The sequence below is a fragment of the Lepus europaeus genome, chromosome 1, assembly GCF_033115175.1.
Source record: "Lepus europaeus isolate LE1 chromosome 1, mLepTim1.pri, whole genome shotgun sequence".
Lineage (NCBI taxonomy): Eukaryota > Metazoa > Chordata > Mammalia > Lagomorpha > Leporidae > Lepus > Lepus europaeus.
The window spans coordinates 46,183,557-46,197,809 of NC_084827.1; the positions used below are offsets into that span (position 1 = coordinate 46,183,557).

A 14,253-nucleotide genomic window follows, 5' to 3' on the forward strand; every position below is an offset into this window, starting at 1 on the left:
ACGCAGTGTTGCAGCACCGGTGGAGTGAGGTGCTGGCATCGGGGGGGGGGGGGGGGGAGCGTGAAAATGGTGTCTCATCAGTGTCACCCTGGAAAGCCTCCCTGCTTACAGCGCACGTGGACTGGGGGATCGTGAACTTTGTCCACGGCCAGTTTCTCCTCCTGGGCTAGAAACAATCTTTGCTTCTCTGCTCAGACAGCACATGAAGGAGTAGGGTTATGCTGGGGCCACATTATTAGGGGAAAAACCACATCATTATTATTGCTGCTGTTGCCCAGGGTGCATGGTTGAAGTTGGAGAAAAAGAGATGAGACTCCAACGTGAACTAGGCACATTTCTGGTTCCAACTGCAGGATCTCTTGGTTCTGTAAGATGTTGATAGCCACTATGGGGCTCTGGGAGGGGAGCGTGGCACGGTTGGCCAAGGGGATGTGCTCGCCGAGTTCTGACTCACTACTCCAGAGAAGGAGCACTGTTTTGGCAGTGCTGCTCTACTCATTGCTCGGGATGGGGAGGATTCCAAAATGACCTTTGCAATCAGCGCGGGCAACATTCTTGACTAAGATTTAAATAAAGCGATGACTGTTCTCTAATTCGCCTCGGTCGATACAGCTCTGCGGGATGGAACAGAGCGGCCTGCACCGCAAAGCCATGCCAGCGATGAGTCAGAAGCTGGGGGTCATGTTACAGTGAGATCCCTCCAGAAAGCCGCTGCGGTCAGGGGTGAAAGCCGCGGCCTGCTGGCCACTCACTGAGGACGGACGTTCTCCCGCAGCAGCCTTTCCCCGTGAGTCTGAGCAGGACAGCCATTCTCTTCAAGCAGTCAGGTCCTCCTAAATGGCCGTACCCACTCACATGTGGAACTGGGCTGATTCACTACTGGCAAGCTGGTTTCCTTCCTTGCTGGCTTCCTCCCTCCTACCTCCAAGATTTTTTTTTTTTTTTTAAGTATACTGAGCACTCACAACGTTAACTCAGGGAATCTACTGGTGAGCATGACAGGGCTCCTGGCTCTTTGAAACTTCTTGTCTGCTGTCTCTGTGTGTTTGTGTGTCTGTGTCTGTGTGTGTTTTCTTTTTTGGGGGGCGGGTGGGGAGAAGAGGGAGAGAGAGGAAATAAGCATTTGCAATAGCTACCATATTGGTGAAGCAGAAGGTTCCCTGAGCACATGATTTGGGATTGGAGGAGTCCTTCCTTCTGTCTGTCCACCTACTTGTGAGTATCCACAGCAAGTTGGTAGATGTCCTCTGTGCTGGACTTACGGGTGCACAGGGCACAGTCAGAGCCCTCAGAGCCTGGCCAGGGTGCACAGGTGACTCTGCTGTACAGTAACTGCACAGGAATAGGATGCAGGGGCAGAGACATCAGCTCACAACTTGGCTGGGGGACAGCTGAGCTCTACACAAATGCAGATAAACCACCTGGGGCTCTGCCTGCCTACAGAGGTCTACCAGTGATGTAAAAATGAAGTCAGCTGCACTTGGAAAAAAATCCCAAGACATAACTAAAATGGCTATTTTCTATGTAAACAGCCTTTGGGGCCCGTGCCGTGGCTCACTTGGTTAATCCTCCGCCTGTGGCACCGGCATCCCTTATGGGTACCAGGTTACTCCTCTTCCAGTCCAGCTCTGCTGTGGCCCGGGAAGGCAGTGGAGGATGGCCAAAATGTCTAGGCCCCTGCACCTGTATGGAAAACCAGGAAGAAGCACCTGGCTCCTGGCTTTGGATCGCTGTAGCTCAGGTCATAGCAGCCATCTGGGGGGTGAACCAACGGAAGGAAGACCTTTCTCTCTGTCTCTCTCTCTCTGTCTAACTCTGTCAAAAAAAAAAAAAAAAAAACCCAAAAACCAAAAACCAAAACCAAAACAAAACAAAACAAAAACAGCCTTCAGGTGGCCAATATAACAATCTCTAGAAGCCAGAGTGAACTTCTAAAAACGTAAACCAGATAATGTCTTTCCCTAACTGAATTCCCTTCACAGTCTCTCACAGCCCAAACTCTGGCTTCTGGCCTTCCAACTCTGCCCACTGCTTGGAAGCCCTTAAACATGCCAGCTTTTGCTCTTATCCCACTCTCTGCCAGGTCACTCTTGTGTCAGCTCTTCATACAGTTTGATCACTATTTGTTTATGTCATTTGAGAAACCAGGATGTGAACTTCAAGGGAGACAGTCCCCTATCCATTTTGTTCACTTCTATCTGCAGCACCAGAACACTGCCTGGAGTATAGCACGTGTTCAGTAAACATTTAAAAAAAAAATAAAAGAATGAATCAAAACCATGAGATTCTAAAGAAGGATACCATAAAAGATTTGGCTTTCAAGAAATAGGTTTATAAGTAAAAGCTTTTTAAGATTAAAGATGAATTCAATAATCCTAAAATTATATAGTTCCTGTTAATGGGTTTGGGCCATAATCCTGAAAGATACAATCTTAAATGTTAAAATCCTGAATGAGGAAATCCTGAAAGATCAAAATCCAGACAATACAATTCTAGAAACAATTTTTTTTTAAAGGAGATTTTATTTATTTGAGAGACAGTGTTGAGAGAGAGAGAGGAGAGAGAATCTTCCATCTGCTGGTTCACTCCCCAAATGGTCATAATGGCCAGAGCTGGGACAGGTCAAACCCACAAGTTGGAATCACATCTGGGTCTCTCATGTGAATGCAGAGGCCCAAAGACTTGGGCCATCTTCTGCTGCCTTCCCAGGCACATTAGCACCCACTTGGGATGCTGGCATTGCAGGTGGCAGCTTAGTCTCCTGTGCCATAATGTTGCCCTAAGAAAAAGTCTTTTAAAAAGGCATTTATTTGCATATTATAAAGTGATTTGGGGAAGCCGGCCCTGTGGCTAGTGGGTAAGGCCACCGCCTGCAGTGCCGGCATCCAATATGGGTGCTGGTTCAGGTCTGGGCTGTTCCACTTCCAGTCCAGCTCTCTGCTATGGCCTAGGAAAGCAGAAGACGGCTCAAATCCTTGGGCTCCTGCACCCATGTGGGAGACCTGGAGGAAGTTCCTGGCTCCTGGCTTCGGATGGGTACAGCTCTGCCATTTCAGCCAATTGGGGAGTGAACCAGCGGATGGAGGACCTCTCTCTTGCTCTCTCTCTCTGCTGCTCTCTGCCTCTCCTTCTGTCTCTGTGTAACTCTGACTTTCAAATAAATAAATAAATCTTTTTTAAAAAATGATTTGGGAATCATAAAAACATAAAAGGACACATTGTAGGTCACTTTAGACAATAAAGTGGCAACAATAACACATATTTTTACAAGCATAAACACTCAGGTACACTAGCCACAGTCACATATGGCCATAACAGTTATGATCAGAAAACTGTACTCACAAAGAAACAGATCAGAAAGTGAAGTGTATAACTACACAGAGCTATGATTAGTAACTGCACATCAAGGTTTATCAGTGTGGTCACCTGAAATACCGTGATGGACAATCCAAGTCTTTGGACAAGACTGATCATAAACCAAGATAGGTCTATAGTGCATAAGCAGTTGCCCAAAAAGCCAAAGTCTTTCCCAAATGCAGATGTACCAAAAGGTCAACTGTTCATTTAAGGAAGATGTTTCACTGACTTTATGAACACACAATGCTTACACACAGTTAGTACCGTGATAATGCATTTTTGTGGAGTCAAATTTGCAGGAAAAAAAAAAAAATCACAAAATACCACCACACAAAACTAGTTTGAACTCTCTGAAAGTCTTTATACAATTATATGTCCAATACTGAAAACAGTGTAAAGTGAAACACATAGCATGGTGAATTGTAAAAAACAATGCTGATGGGCACGTGTTGTGGTGCAGCAGGTAAAACTGCCACTTGAGATGCCAACATCCTATTTCGAGTGCTGGTTTAAGTCCCAGCTACTCCACTTTCAACCCAGGTCCCTGCTAATGCCTGGGAAGGCAGCAGATAGCCAAAGCACTTAGGTCTTTGCAACCCACATAGGAGACCCCGATGGAGCTCCCGGTGTTTGGCTTCAGCCTAGCCCAGACCTGGCTGTTGTAACATTTGGGGAGTGAACAAGTGGATGGAAGGGGTCTCTCTCTCTGTGTATTTTTCTCTCTCCTTCTATCACTCTTTCAATAAACAGATCTTTAAAATAATGCTGGCAATTTAAAGTACTGGAAAAAGCTAAAAGAAGAAGAAGAAAAAAAAAAAAAAACAGACAACCCCCGCCCAAAAAAAAAAAAAAAAAAAAACTAGAAAGAAAATCTGACATGTGAAAAAGTGCATTACAGGGACAGATTAGGCACCACTGAGCGGAGGTAGTCTCTAGGAGCCCAATCATTACATGTACTTTGAAGTCTTGCACTGTGATGAGGGGCTGCTTTTTTTTTTTTTTTCTTGTAGGGAATGGCCTCTCTTTGGAGAATATGTTCGCATGGTGCTACTCTTCTTGAGTTGTAGTTTATGGGATTTGACCTTTCAGGATTTCAACATTTAGGACTTTAATTTGTTGAGATTTCAGTGTTCGGGGTTATGGCATTCAAGATTGTGTCTTTTAAGGATTATGATGGGCACCATCTACTAATCTACCTCTAAGTTTAAACCAGTGCTCTTAAATAAGTTTATTTGCAGCACACAAACATGCTGAGCACATAGTTAAGTGCTCAATAGTATATTAGCGTTATCATTATTGCTGTTTTCATCTTCCATTGGTGGAATAAAAATAAGAGCCAGGGTTAGGACCAGGTTAAACTGCTATGTTCTGTACTCAGTATTAACAATAATTTGAGCGAGCTCAAATATAATTTGAAGCTCTACTTGTAGATTTCTCAGCTATAATGCTTGACTTTAAGGGATAACCACTCGTTCATCAGTCCATGCATCATTCCTTTCCTTACAGGTTTTCTTAAGATCTGTTGTAAAACGGCATTTACTGAGGATGACGGAAGGATGGAACAAGCAGGCACTGTTTCTGATTACAAAAAATCTAAAAGCAGAGCAGGCACTGTGGTGCAGCAGGTCAGGCTGTCACTTGGGATGCCTGCATCCCATGTGAGAATGGCTCGTTTGAGTTCCAGCAACTCCATGCTTCTCATCTAGCTTCCTGCTAATCTGTCTGAAAGGAAGTAGATGAAGGGTCCCTGACACTCACTTGGGAAAACCTGGATGGTGTTCCAAGCTCCTGGCTTCAGCCTGGCTTACCAAGCTGTTTTGGGCATTTGGGGAGTGAACCAGAAGGAAGATCTCTCTCTCTCTCTCTCTCTCATTCTCTCTCCATTTCTCCCTGTAATTCTGCCTTTCAAGTAAAGAAATATTTTTTTTTAAGATTTATTTGAAAGAGTTATAGAGAGGAAGAAAGAGAGGTCTTCCATTCACTGGTTCACTTTCCAAATGCTGCAATGGCCGAAGCTGGGCTGATCCGAAGCCAGAAGCCAGAAGCTTCTTCCAGGTCTCCCAAGCAGGTGCAGGGACCCAAAGACATGGGCCATCTTCCACTGCTTTCCCAGGCCATAGCAGAGAGTTGGATCAAAAGTGAAACAGCCGGGATTAAACCAGCGCCTATATAGGTGCCGGCACTGCAGCCGGTGGCTTTACCCACTACGCCACAGTGCTGGCCCCAATAAATCTTTAAAAAAAAAAGTTCAGAAGATATATCAGTTCCAGGAGTTAATTGGGTTCAGAGATACATTGACCAAATTAAAGTTTAAGAAATCCTCCTAGCAGTGTAAAGTTTCACAGATTCCCATGCTCTTGCCACATCTCATTAATTAATGCTGTCAGACTTGACACAGAATATATTTGAGACCAAGTTTCTCTAAATATTTTATACTTCTTTAGTGTAAAAAAAAATCTAGTCTCATAAAAGACAACTAAGAACACTGCAAATTTAATCTCAACAAACAAATTCAACTTAATTGACAAAAACCCGCAAGCCCTGAGCTGTGGCAATCAACATCTTCAGAAGAGAAGTCCTGGCAGGGTAATTAGCTCATGATGATATCCCTGATGACCCGCGAAGCCCAGGGGGCACTGACATGGGAGGGACTGACTTTCCCTAGGGCTTGGAGGCACAAATGGTTAGTTTCTTCCTTAACCAGAGGTCACCTGGAGATAGACAAAAGCCAATGAACAATTGCAGGGCGTCTTGGAACCTCATTAATTAGGCTCCCATGTGTAGTACTGCTAGGCTGTGTGGCTCTTGGTACCCAACCAGTATTGGCATGTGGATGCACTCAGGAGTGAGATGCCAGCCAGGACACGCCATGCCGAGCTCCAGGACTGAGTGGCTGTCACTCATTTATTTTGCTGCTCAGCCTTTCTGCTTTAGCTCACAGGCCATTAAATTCTTCTGCATCCCCATCAACATGCAAAACAGCCACTTGAAGGGCATTCAAAAATATAATCAGAAAAGGGAATAAAAACCCCTCCGAGAAAGAGGGGAGAAAATTGGAGTCCTCTCTTGTTGACTGAATGACATTCCTTCCAGTTGCTGTGATAGCTAAGGATTATCTCTGACTGAAGGGTAGGCTGAGTCTGGTTCTCTGCACGGCTCGCGGCTTCAAGGACAAGTGCCAAATGTGGTCAAAAAATCTGTAGGATCTGTGTCGATGGAAGCGCTGTTTCTTTAGCCTTTTTAAAATGTTTATTTTGAGATGGAAAGGACACAGTGATGGACTTGTGTGAGATGGCTTGTTTATGCTTTGCATCTGCCTGTGATGAGGAAATGACCCTGAAGGCCAGCCTTGTGCAAGATGGAGCAGTCAACTTTCTACAACTGCTGTGAGTCTGTGGAAGTGATGAGTATTTCTGGGTGCGCGCGCAAACACACACACACACACACACATTTTACTCTGGAAAAAAGTTTAAAAACAAAGAATCATGGAAAATGTCACAAGCAGACTGTGTTATATTTTACGGCAGTGGTTTTCAATCAGGGGTGCTTTTGTCCCCTACAGAACACTGGCAAGGCCTGGAAGATTCTTTTGGTTGTTGAGTCTTGGGACAGGTGGGGGCTGCTATTGGTATGGAGTAGGGCAGAGGCAGGGGAAGCTGCTCAGCAAGCTACAGTACCATCTAGGACAGGCCCCACCACAAAGAATTACCCTGCCTCAAATGTCCAGTGGCGGCCCTTTTGAGAAGCCCTGCTCTATGGCAGACAATTATGTAAACACACTCGCACAGGGAGATAAGGACAGAAAGACATCCTACCTACTCCTTTCATTTAGGCAAATAATACAACTTCATAAATGTCTGACCCAATTACAATCTGGATCTACTTATTTTTTATCTTTAATGATAATATTTCAAATGGATCAAAAACATGGAATTGCTAAAAGCAATAAAATACATTTCCCATTACAGATGCCCTGAACCTCCTAGTTTTCGCCTTACAGACAGCCTGTGCACATACATACACATGGGTAGCATCCCCCAGCCCTGGGATTCTGTCTTGAAGAAGTGGCCACAGTACTACCTGGGATGAGGCCAGGAGACACCAGCAAATGACACAGAAAGAAAAGTCACAAGTGGTCCCCTTTCACCTCGTAGTAACCACATGTAAATCTCCATAGCTTCCCACTCAGTTAATGAGAGTGTAAATTTTCTCTTAAAGCAAACTTCACCCCACCACTGAGGTTCCCGTATGCAAAAGCTTCCTTCATCGTCCTGACAACCTTACGATGCTCACTTCAAGAATAAGGAAACACAAGCTTAGACAGGAAGAGTGACCTGCCTAAGATCACACTGCGAACAAGGGACAGAACTGGAATTTGAATCTAATAAGATGGATCAGAGAGGCTTCACTCAATCACTAGACTCTGGCCTCCAGTCAATACGTCAGGCCATGACTGGGATGGACAGAGACGCCTTCTGAGCGCAATCAGGACTCCAAGGTGAGGCTCTTTGTTTCCCCTTTCTGCAACTGTCCCTTAGTCTTAACAACTTACCCTAAGCAGCTTTAAATATTAATTTGCTTTTATTTTAAAGAGAGACAGAGACAGAGAGAGAGAGATATGTCCTACCTGCTGGTTCACTTCCCAAATGCCTGAACAGATGGGGCCGGGCTGGGCTGAGCCAAAGCTAGGAGCCTGTAACTAAATGCAGGCCTCAAACACGGATGGCAGGGAGCCAAGCCTTTGAGCCATCACCTGCCACCACCAGCAGGAAGCTGGAATCAGAAGTGGAGCTGGGACAGGGCACTCCAATATGGAATGTGTCTTAACAGCTGTGCCAAAGAACTTTAGAAGCAAACTAATTCTTCAAAATCCCAGCTCTTCTGGGTAGGAGATTGAACAGTATCTAAAAAGTCCCTGGCACAGACTAAGAAGGCGACAGATCCAGGGAAGCCAACAAAGGTGGGTGGCACAGACCGTGGCTCCCAGAGGGTCTTATCTCCACACAGAATCTCTCCCAGCAGTGGCTGTGCCTGCTTTCTCTAGCTGGCACACCATCCTGGGCACACTGTCAGGAGCACAAGGTCCTCGGCCAGTCCTGCGGGGACACTTCACACCACGCCTGTACAGCAACGATGGCAGGGAGCCCAGAGGGACTCTGGGGCTTCACGACATTTCCAAAGGAGTTGACATTGGGGCCTAATGTGAATGTAAACCAATATTTGTAAAGCCAGGTCCTCAGGACTCCGGGCAAATGTGATCATATTCAGGCCGACAAGTCTTGTCTTTTGGAGTGTGGGACGCTAACGATGAATCACAGGCGAGAGTTCGTAAGCTGACCTCAGAGTGCGTGTCCCGGGAGACCAGGCAAGAAAGGAAGACAGGAAGCAGACCACTGAATTGGCTGTCCCATTTTTCATAAGGAACATTCAACTTAATGAAACATAGCCTCGTTTTACTGACAATAATGACTACCCTTTCTTTATTTCCTTTCCATGGGCCAGCAAACTACACACACTTGTTTCTTGTTCTTCCTGGTAACTCTGCGAGGCAGGAGCTGTCATTTGTAGCTTACAAGTGAGGAACGGGAGGCTCAGAAAGGTAATGTACTTAGCCAAGATCACGCAGCTAGTGTTAGTCAGAATTCCAACCTGGGTCTGATTTTTCCACCATGACATCCGCCTGTCCACACTGCTCTGGGACACTGGGGTGGAAGAAAAATGCATATTTGGTTTTCATGCTCAGTTCCTTGCACAGAGCTCCTGAGACCTTTGTGAGTCCCTGGGTGACAGGGGTGATAGGAGCACCTTTAGGTGTATTTGATCTTAGTCCCCAGTTTCCTGACACAAGAGCTTCTAGAAACCCTGTGCCCTCTGAGTGGAGTATGCTAATGAGATGACTGGTGGTTGGGGTCCCTAGACACTTTCAGAATGGGGACTGGCTGCCAGAAAGATGAAGACATGATTGGAAGGGTGGAACTTTCAGCCCTACCTGACCGGATGTGGAGACGGAGTTAACTGCCAGTGGTTCAATTGATCATGCCTATGTTGACCTCCGACAAGACCCTGGACAGCACAGTCTGGAGCGATTCCAGGCTGGTGAGCACATCTACATGCTGGCAGAGGGGCATTCTCACTCTGTGAGACAGACAGAGGCTCCTGCACTCAGGACTCTTCTAGACTTTGCCATGTGCACCCCCGGATGGTCATTTGTATTCTATTTTCCCTTATAAATAAAAAGTTGAGTGTCTGAGTTCTGTGAGTTATAGCAAATTATTGAACCTGAGTAGGGGATCCTGGGGACTTCTGATTTGCAGCCAAGTCAGACAGAAGTGTGGGTACCCTGGGGATCCATTACTTGTGTTTGGCACCTGAAGTGGGGGAGCAGTTCTGTAGGACTGAGCCTTAAGTGAGTGGTTTCTGCATTAAGTCTAGGTAATTACAGTCAGAATTGAATTAAACGGCAGAACACCCAGTCAGTGTCCACAGAGAATTGCTTGGGGTGGAAAGCCTACACATTTGGTGTCAAAGTGCTGAGTAAGAAACAGCTTTCTCTTAACCACCACTTTCTGAAGTCTCCCAAAGCAACTGCCTGAACACACACACACACACACACACACACCCCACACGTTTTTCCAGTTTTACTGAAACAAGAACACTAAGACCCTGAATGCTGCCACGCACCCTGAACGCACTTCTTTCATGGGTCCAAGGAACACAGAAGTGAACCAGTACACCCCTGTCCTGAAAGGATTACAGAAGCAGAACCAGTTCACAGGTTCAGTGGGAACCTGTGAGGGAGTGGCACCAGGGAACAGAGTTCTATGGATATTAAGAGAGGTATCCTAGCCGGCGCCGCAGCTCACTAGGCTAATCCTCCGCCTAGCGGCGCCGGCACACCGGGTTCTAGTCCTGGTTGGGGCGCCGGATTCTGTCCCGGTTGCCCCTCTTCCAGGCCAGCTCTCTGCTGTGGCCCGGGAGTGCAGTGGAGGATGGCCCAAGTACTTGGGCCCTGTACCCCATTGGAGACCAGGAGAAGCACCTGGCTCCTGCCATCGGATCAGCGCGGTGCGCTGGCCGCAGCGCGCCGGCCGCGGTGGCCATTGGAGGGTGAACCAACGGCAAAGGAAGACCTTTCTCTCTCTCTCTCTCACTGTCCACTCTGCCTGTCAAAAAAAAAAAAAAAAAAAAAGAGGTATCCTACCCAGCTGGGGGCAATGGGGAAGGATGTCAGGTAGAGGAGGCTGAGGAAACGAATCCCAAACCTCACACCTGTCAGGTTGTCCCAACAACTCCATGAACAGGCAGAATGCCCACTTTACAGATGAGCAAACTGAAGTCAGGAGAGAGCAGATGACCTGCCCAAGGTCACACAGTTAGTGGAAGAATTATGTAAATCACCCTGACTCAAAATTCCACATTTTCTCCACTACCTCAACAAATTTCAAATGATGTTCTATGGAGCACTGGTGGGTGGAGGGGCAGAGTCAGGAGAAGGCCAGACAGGTAGGTGGAAAGAGGGTTGAGAAAGCTCTCTGGAATCCCTTTATAAGGGCACTAATCCCATTAATAAGGACTTATTCCCATCAATGAGCCCACACTGCAATCTCAACCCCAACTGTTCTGCTTTGTCATACTTTTTTTTAATTATTTTTATTTTTTTTGACAGGCAGAGTGGACAGTGAGAGAGAAAGACAGAGAGAAAGGTCTTCCTTTGCCGTTGGTTCACCCTCCAATGGCCGCCGCAGCCGGCGCGCTGCGCTGATCCGAAGGCAGAAGCCAGGTGCTTATCCTGGTCTCCAATGGGGTGCAGGGCCCAAGGATCTGGGCCATCCTCCACTGCACTCCTGGGCCACAGCAGAGAGCTAGCCTGGAAGAGGGGCAACCGGGACAGAATCTGGCGCCCCAACCGGGACTCGAACCCGGTGTGCCGGCGCCGCAAGGCAGAGGATTAGCCTATTGAGCCGCGCCGGCCTTGTCATACTTTTAGATTGTGATTCTATGCAAGATTCCATTTGAAAAGATATTCCCCTGCTAACCAAACTGAGGTTGAAGCCCAACCATGTTATGCTACCAGGTAAGCAAATAGGCTGGGCCTTCAAATTTGGGAAGGGTGGGAGGGGCCATTAGGTCCATGAAGAGAGAGGATCTCTAGCTGAGACCTTAGGCAAGGCACCTGAAATTACTAAGCCTTCGTTTCCTCAACTTCACAAATGGATGCAGTAGAGGATTTCAAGTTCAAAGATAAGGAAAGTGCCTGGCACTTAGCACGGTGGCATTCTTATTAACTTGCTGAAAACGGCAAGGTTAGTCACACACGGTAAAACAGCAAAGAAAGAAATATCACTATGGGCTGAATGTTTGTGTCCTCCTGAATTCGTATGTTGAAATTCTAATCCCTATTATGATGGTATTAGGAAGGAGGCCTTTGGGAGTGATTCATGGATGGAGTCCTTATTAATGGGATTAGTGCCCTTAGAAAGGGATTCCAGAGAGCTTTCTCGACCCTCTTTCCACCACATGAGGATAGAGAAAGAAGGCTGCAGTTTGCAGTCCAGGAAGAGGGTCTTCCCCAGAGCCTTTCCATGCTGGGGCATAGACTTCAGACTTACAGTCTCTAGAACTGTGAGAAATAAATTTGTTGCTTATAAGCCAACCAGTCTATGGTACAAGGGAACTTCAAAAAGTTTGTACAAAAAATGGAAACAAAAGTTTTTCGGTGCAAAAATTTTTCAAATGCCTGCATAATTTTTCCATAATATGCATTTTCCATGAACTTTTTAAATACTCTCCTATTCTTTACATCAGGTAGAACCGATCATGAAACTCTAGGAGGAATTCTCTGGGAAAAATAACAAATACTGCCCCAAAGAACAGCGGCAGTGCTGAGCTGTTCTGCCTTTTCTCCTGAGCCTGATACATGTGGGCTGGGCTTTGTATCGTTGGGACACACACCCGAAAGATGTGGAGGTGCTGGTGTTTCAAGTTGCTGGGTTGTGGTGGTGTCCCCACTGCTGCTCTGCAACAAACTCAGTGGAGAATGAGTTGCAAGTGCTGAGGTCAGGAATCTCAAAGCCCCAGACTAATTTACCATCACTGTTCACAGCAGGTGGCCACAAAGCCATGGGCTGTCCCCTAGGCTGACACTTGGCTCTTGCACCCAAAGCCTCCTCCTGGCAGAGGGAGGCCTATGCATCAGCCACCCAAGCCCTAGAGGCTTCTCTGTTGGAAGGGTGACACCTTGCTGGCCTTTGTATGGATTGTTCAGGGCAGTGGGGTCTCAAGTCCCTTTCAGGAAGCTTCCATTACAGACTGCCAGTGAATTAAGTTCCTAGGGAAGGTTCTGACAGCTTACAATAGAATGCAGACCCAACAACTGAGATTTTCAGTTGTTTTGTTCATGGTTGCATCCCAAGGTCTAGAACAGCAGCGTGTCCCTGCAAATGAATGAATGCTGATCACAGTCAGGATGATGTAGCATATGTACTCTCCTGAAACACACAGAAACAACTGTCACAGAGCTCCCATGACTGCTCCCTGGACGACTGGCTGGGCGGGACCTTCTTGCCACGGTTCTGCTTTGGATTCTCCACCTGTCACATCAGCTGGTGGGGCCACCACGGGGCCTCTGACAGCTTCCCTTTGGAGAGGTCTGACCTTTTCTCTCTTCCAGACAGAAGAGAAGGTCATTTGCTACACAGCACTGAGCAAGAAGGCCACGCATGCCGAGTACACGACCCGCTCCTTTCGTGCTCACTCTACCGTAAGTGACACTGTTGGAGCTAGATGCGCATGCAAGTCATGGACAAGGCAGGAAACCAAAGACCTGAGACATTAAGCAAGTAGCCCAAGGTCACAGGGCTGGTTGTGGCCTCTTATCACAGCTCTTTGTACAGCACTTTCTAGGGTCCTTTCTCTGCTTTGTGTCAGTTCATCGTCTTGGACTAATTCATAAAAGTGCCCCCATAAGCTTGGATTCTCTTTCTACAAATTATAAGCACAAAATACACCTACAGCACACATTATATATACGTAGATATGTACATATATATATACATACATATCATCCCAGATGATAAGAACATAATAGAAACTGTTCTATATAGTCCCATACATGTTTACTGAAGAGCTTAGTTACAAGCTCATTTCCTTTTATCTCCTGTCTATTTAAAAGTGATAACTGAAGAGGAAAGTCAGAAATACAGAGAAAGGGGAAATGTGTTGTGTAATCTGCAAAAGCACATTCAATAGAATGACTGCTTCAACTTTAAGGCCCACTGAAGGTGTTTGGAAATTTTAGCAACAAAGGGAGGCATTCCAATTTTGTGTCCATCAAAATAAAATGCTGGAGAACACTGATCAGGACTTCCAGCACATTACAGCTTTGGAAATGGTCTGGTCCAGCTCCCTGTCAAACATAAGGAAACTTCCACCCTGAGAGATTGAGTGCCATCTTATCTAAGGTCATTTAGCTGCTTATTTGTCCCTGAGTGGCCCTGTGGCCTTTACCCGCTGTATGTCTGTGGCACCTGCACTGGAGACCACATGAGGGATTGTGACGCCAAGGATATTTAGATAACCAGGGAAAGCGAGTTCACAAACACCCGTGGATTGCTAAACAAAGGACATTCTTGGAAAAGGCTAAGTGGCACCTGAGGTTCTCCCTACACACCACTTCCCCGGGGAAGCACCCAGTGACCCAGATGCCAGGCTGCCCTTGGCTCCAGTTCCACTTGGTGGAAATCCAGGGAGACCCCCTCCTGGCCCTCTTCCAGTGGCACCCAATGTCAGCCTGCAGGAGATTCCTCAGGCATTGTCCTCCCCTCCCATTGGTCACCTGCAGGGCCACCACAAGGCTGGGTAGATGACCTCAGTCTAGTCCCTCGTACCCAGACACGT

The 14,253-nt window shown here is 46.7% G+C and overlaps 1 protein-coding gene across 7 annotated transcripts in view; it reads right to left on the reverse strand.

The window, feature by feature from the left end:
• The window catches only part of ATXN7L1 (ataxin 7 like 1), a 282,673-nt gene that overhangs the window by 175,434 nt on the left and 92,986 nt on the right, over positions 1-14,253 (reverse strand). The gene's annotated exons all lie outside the window — the stretch shown is intronic.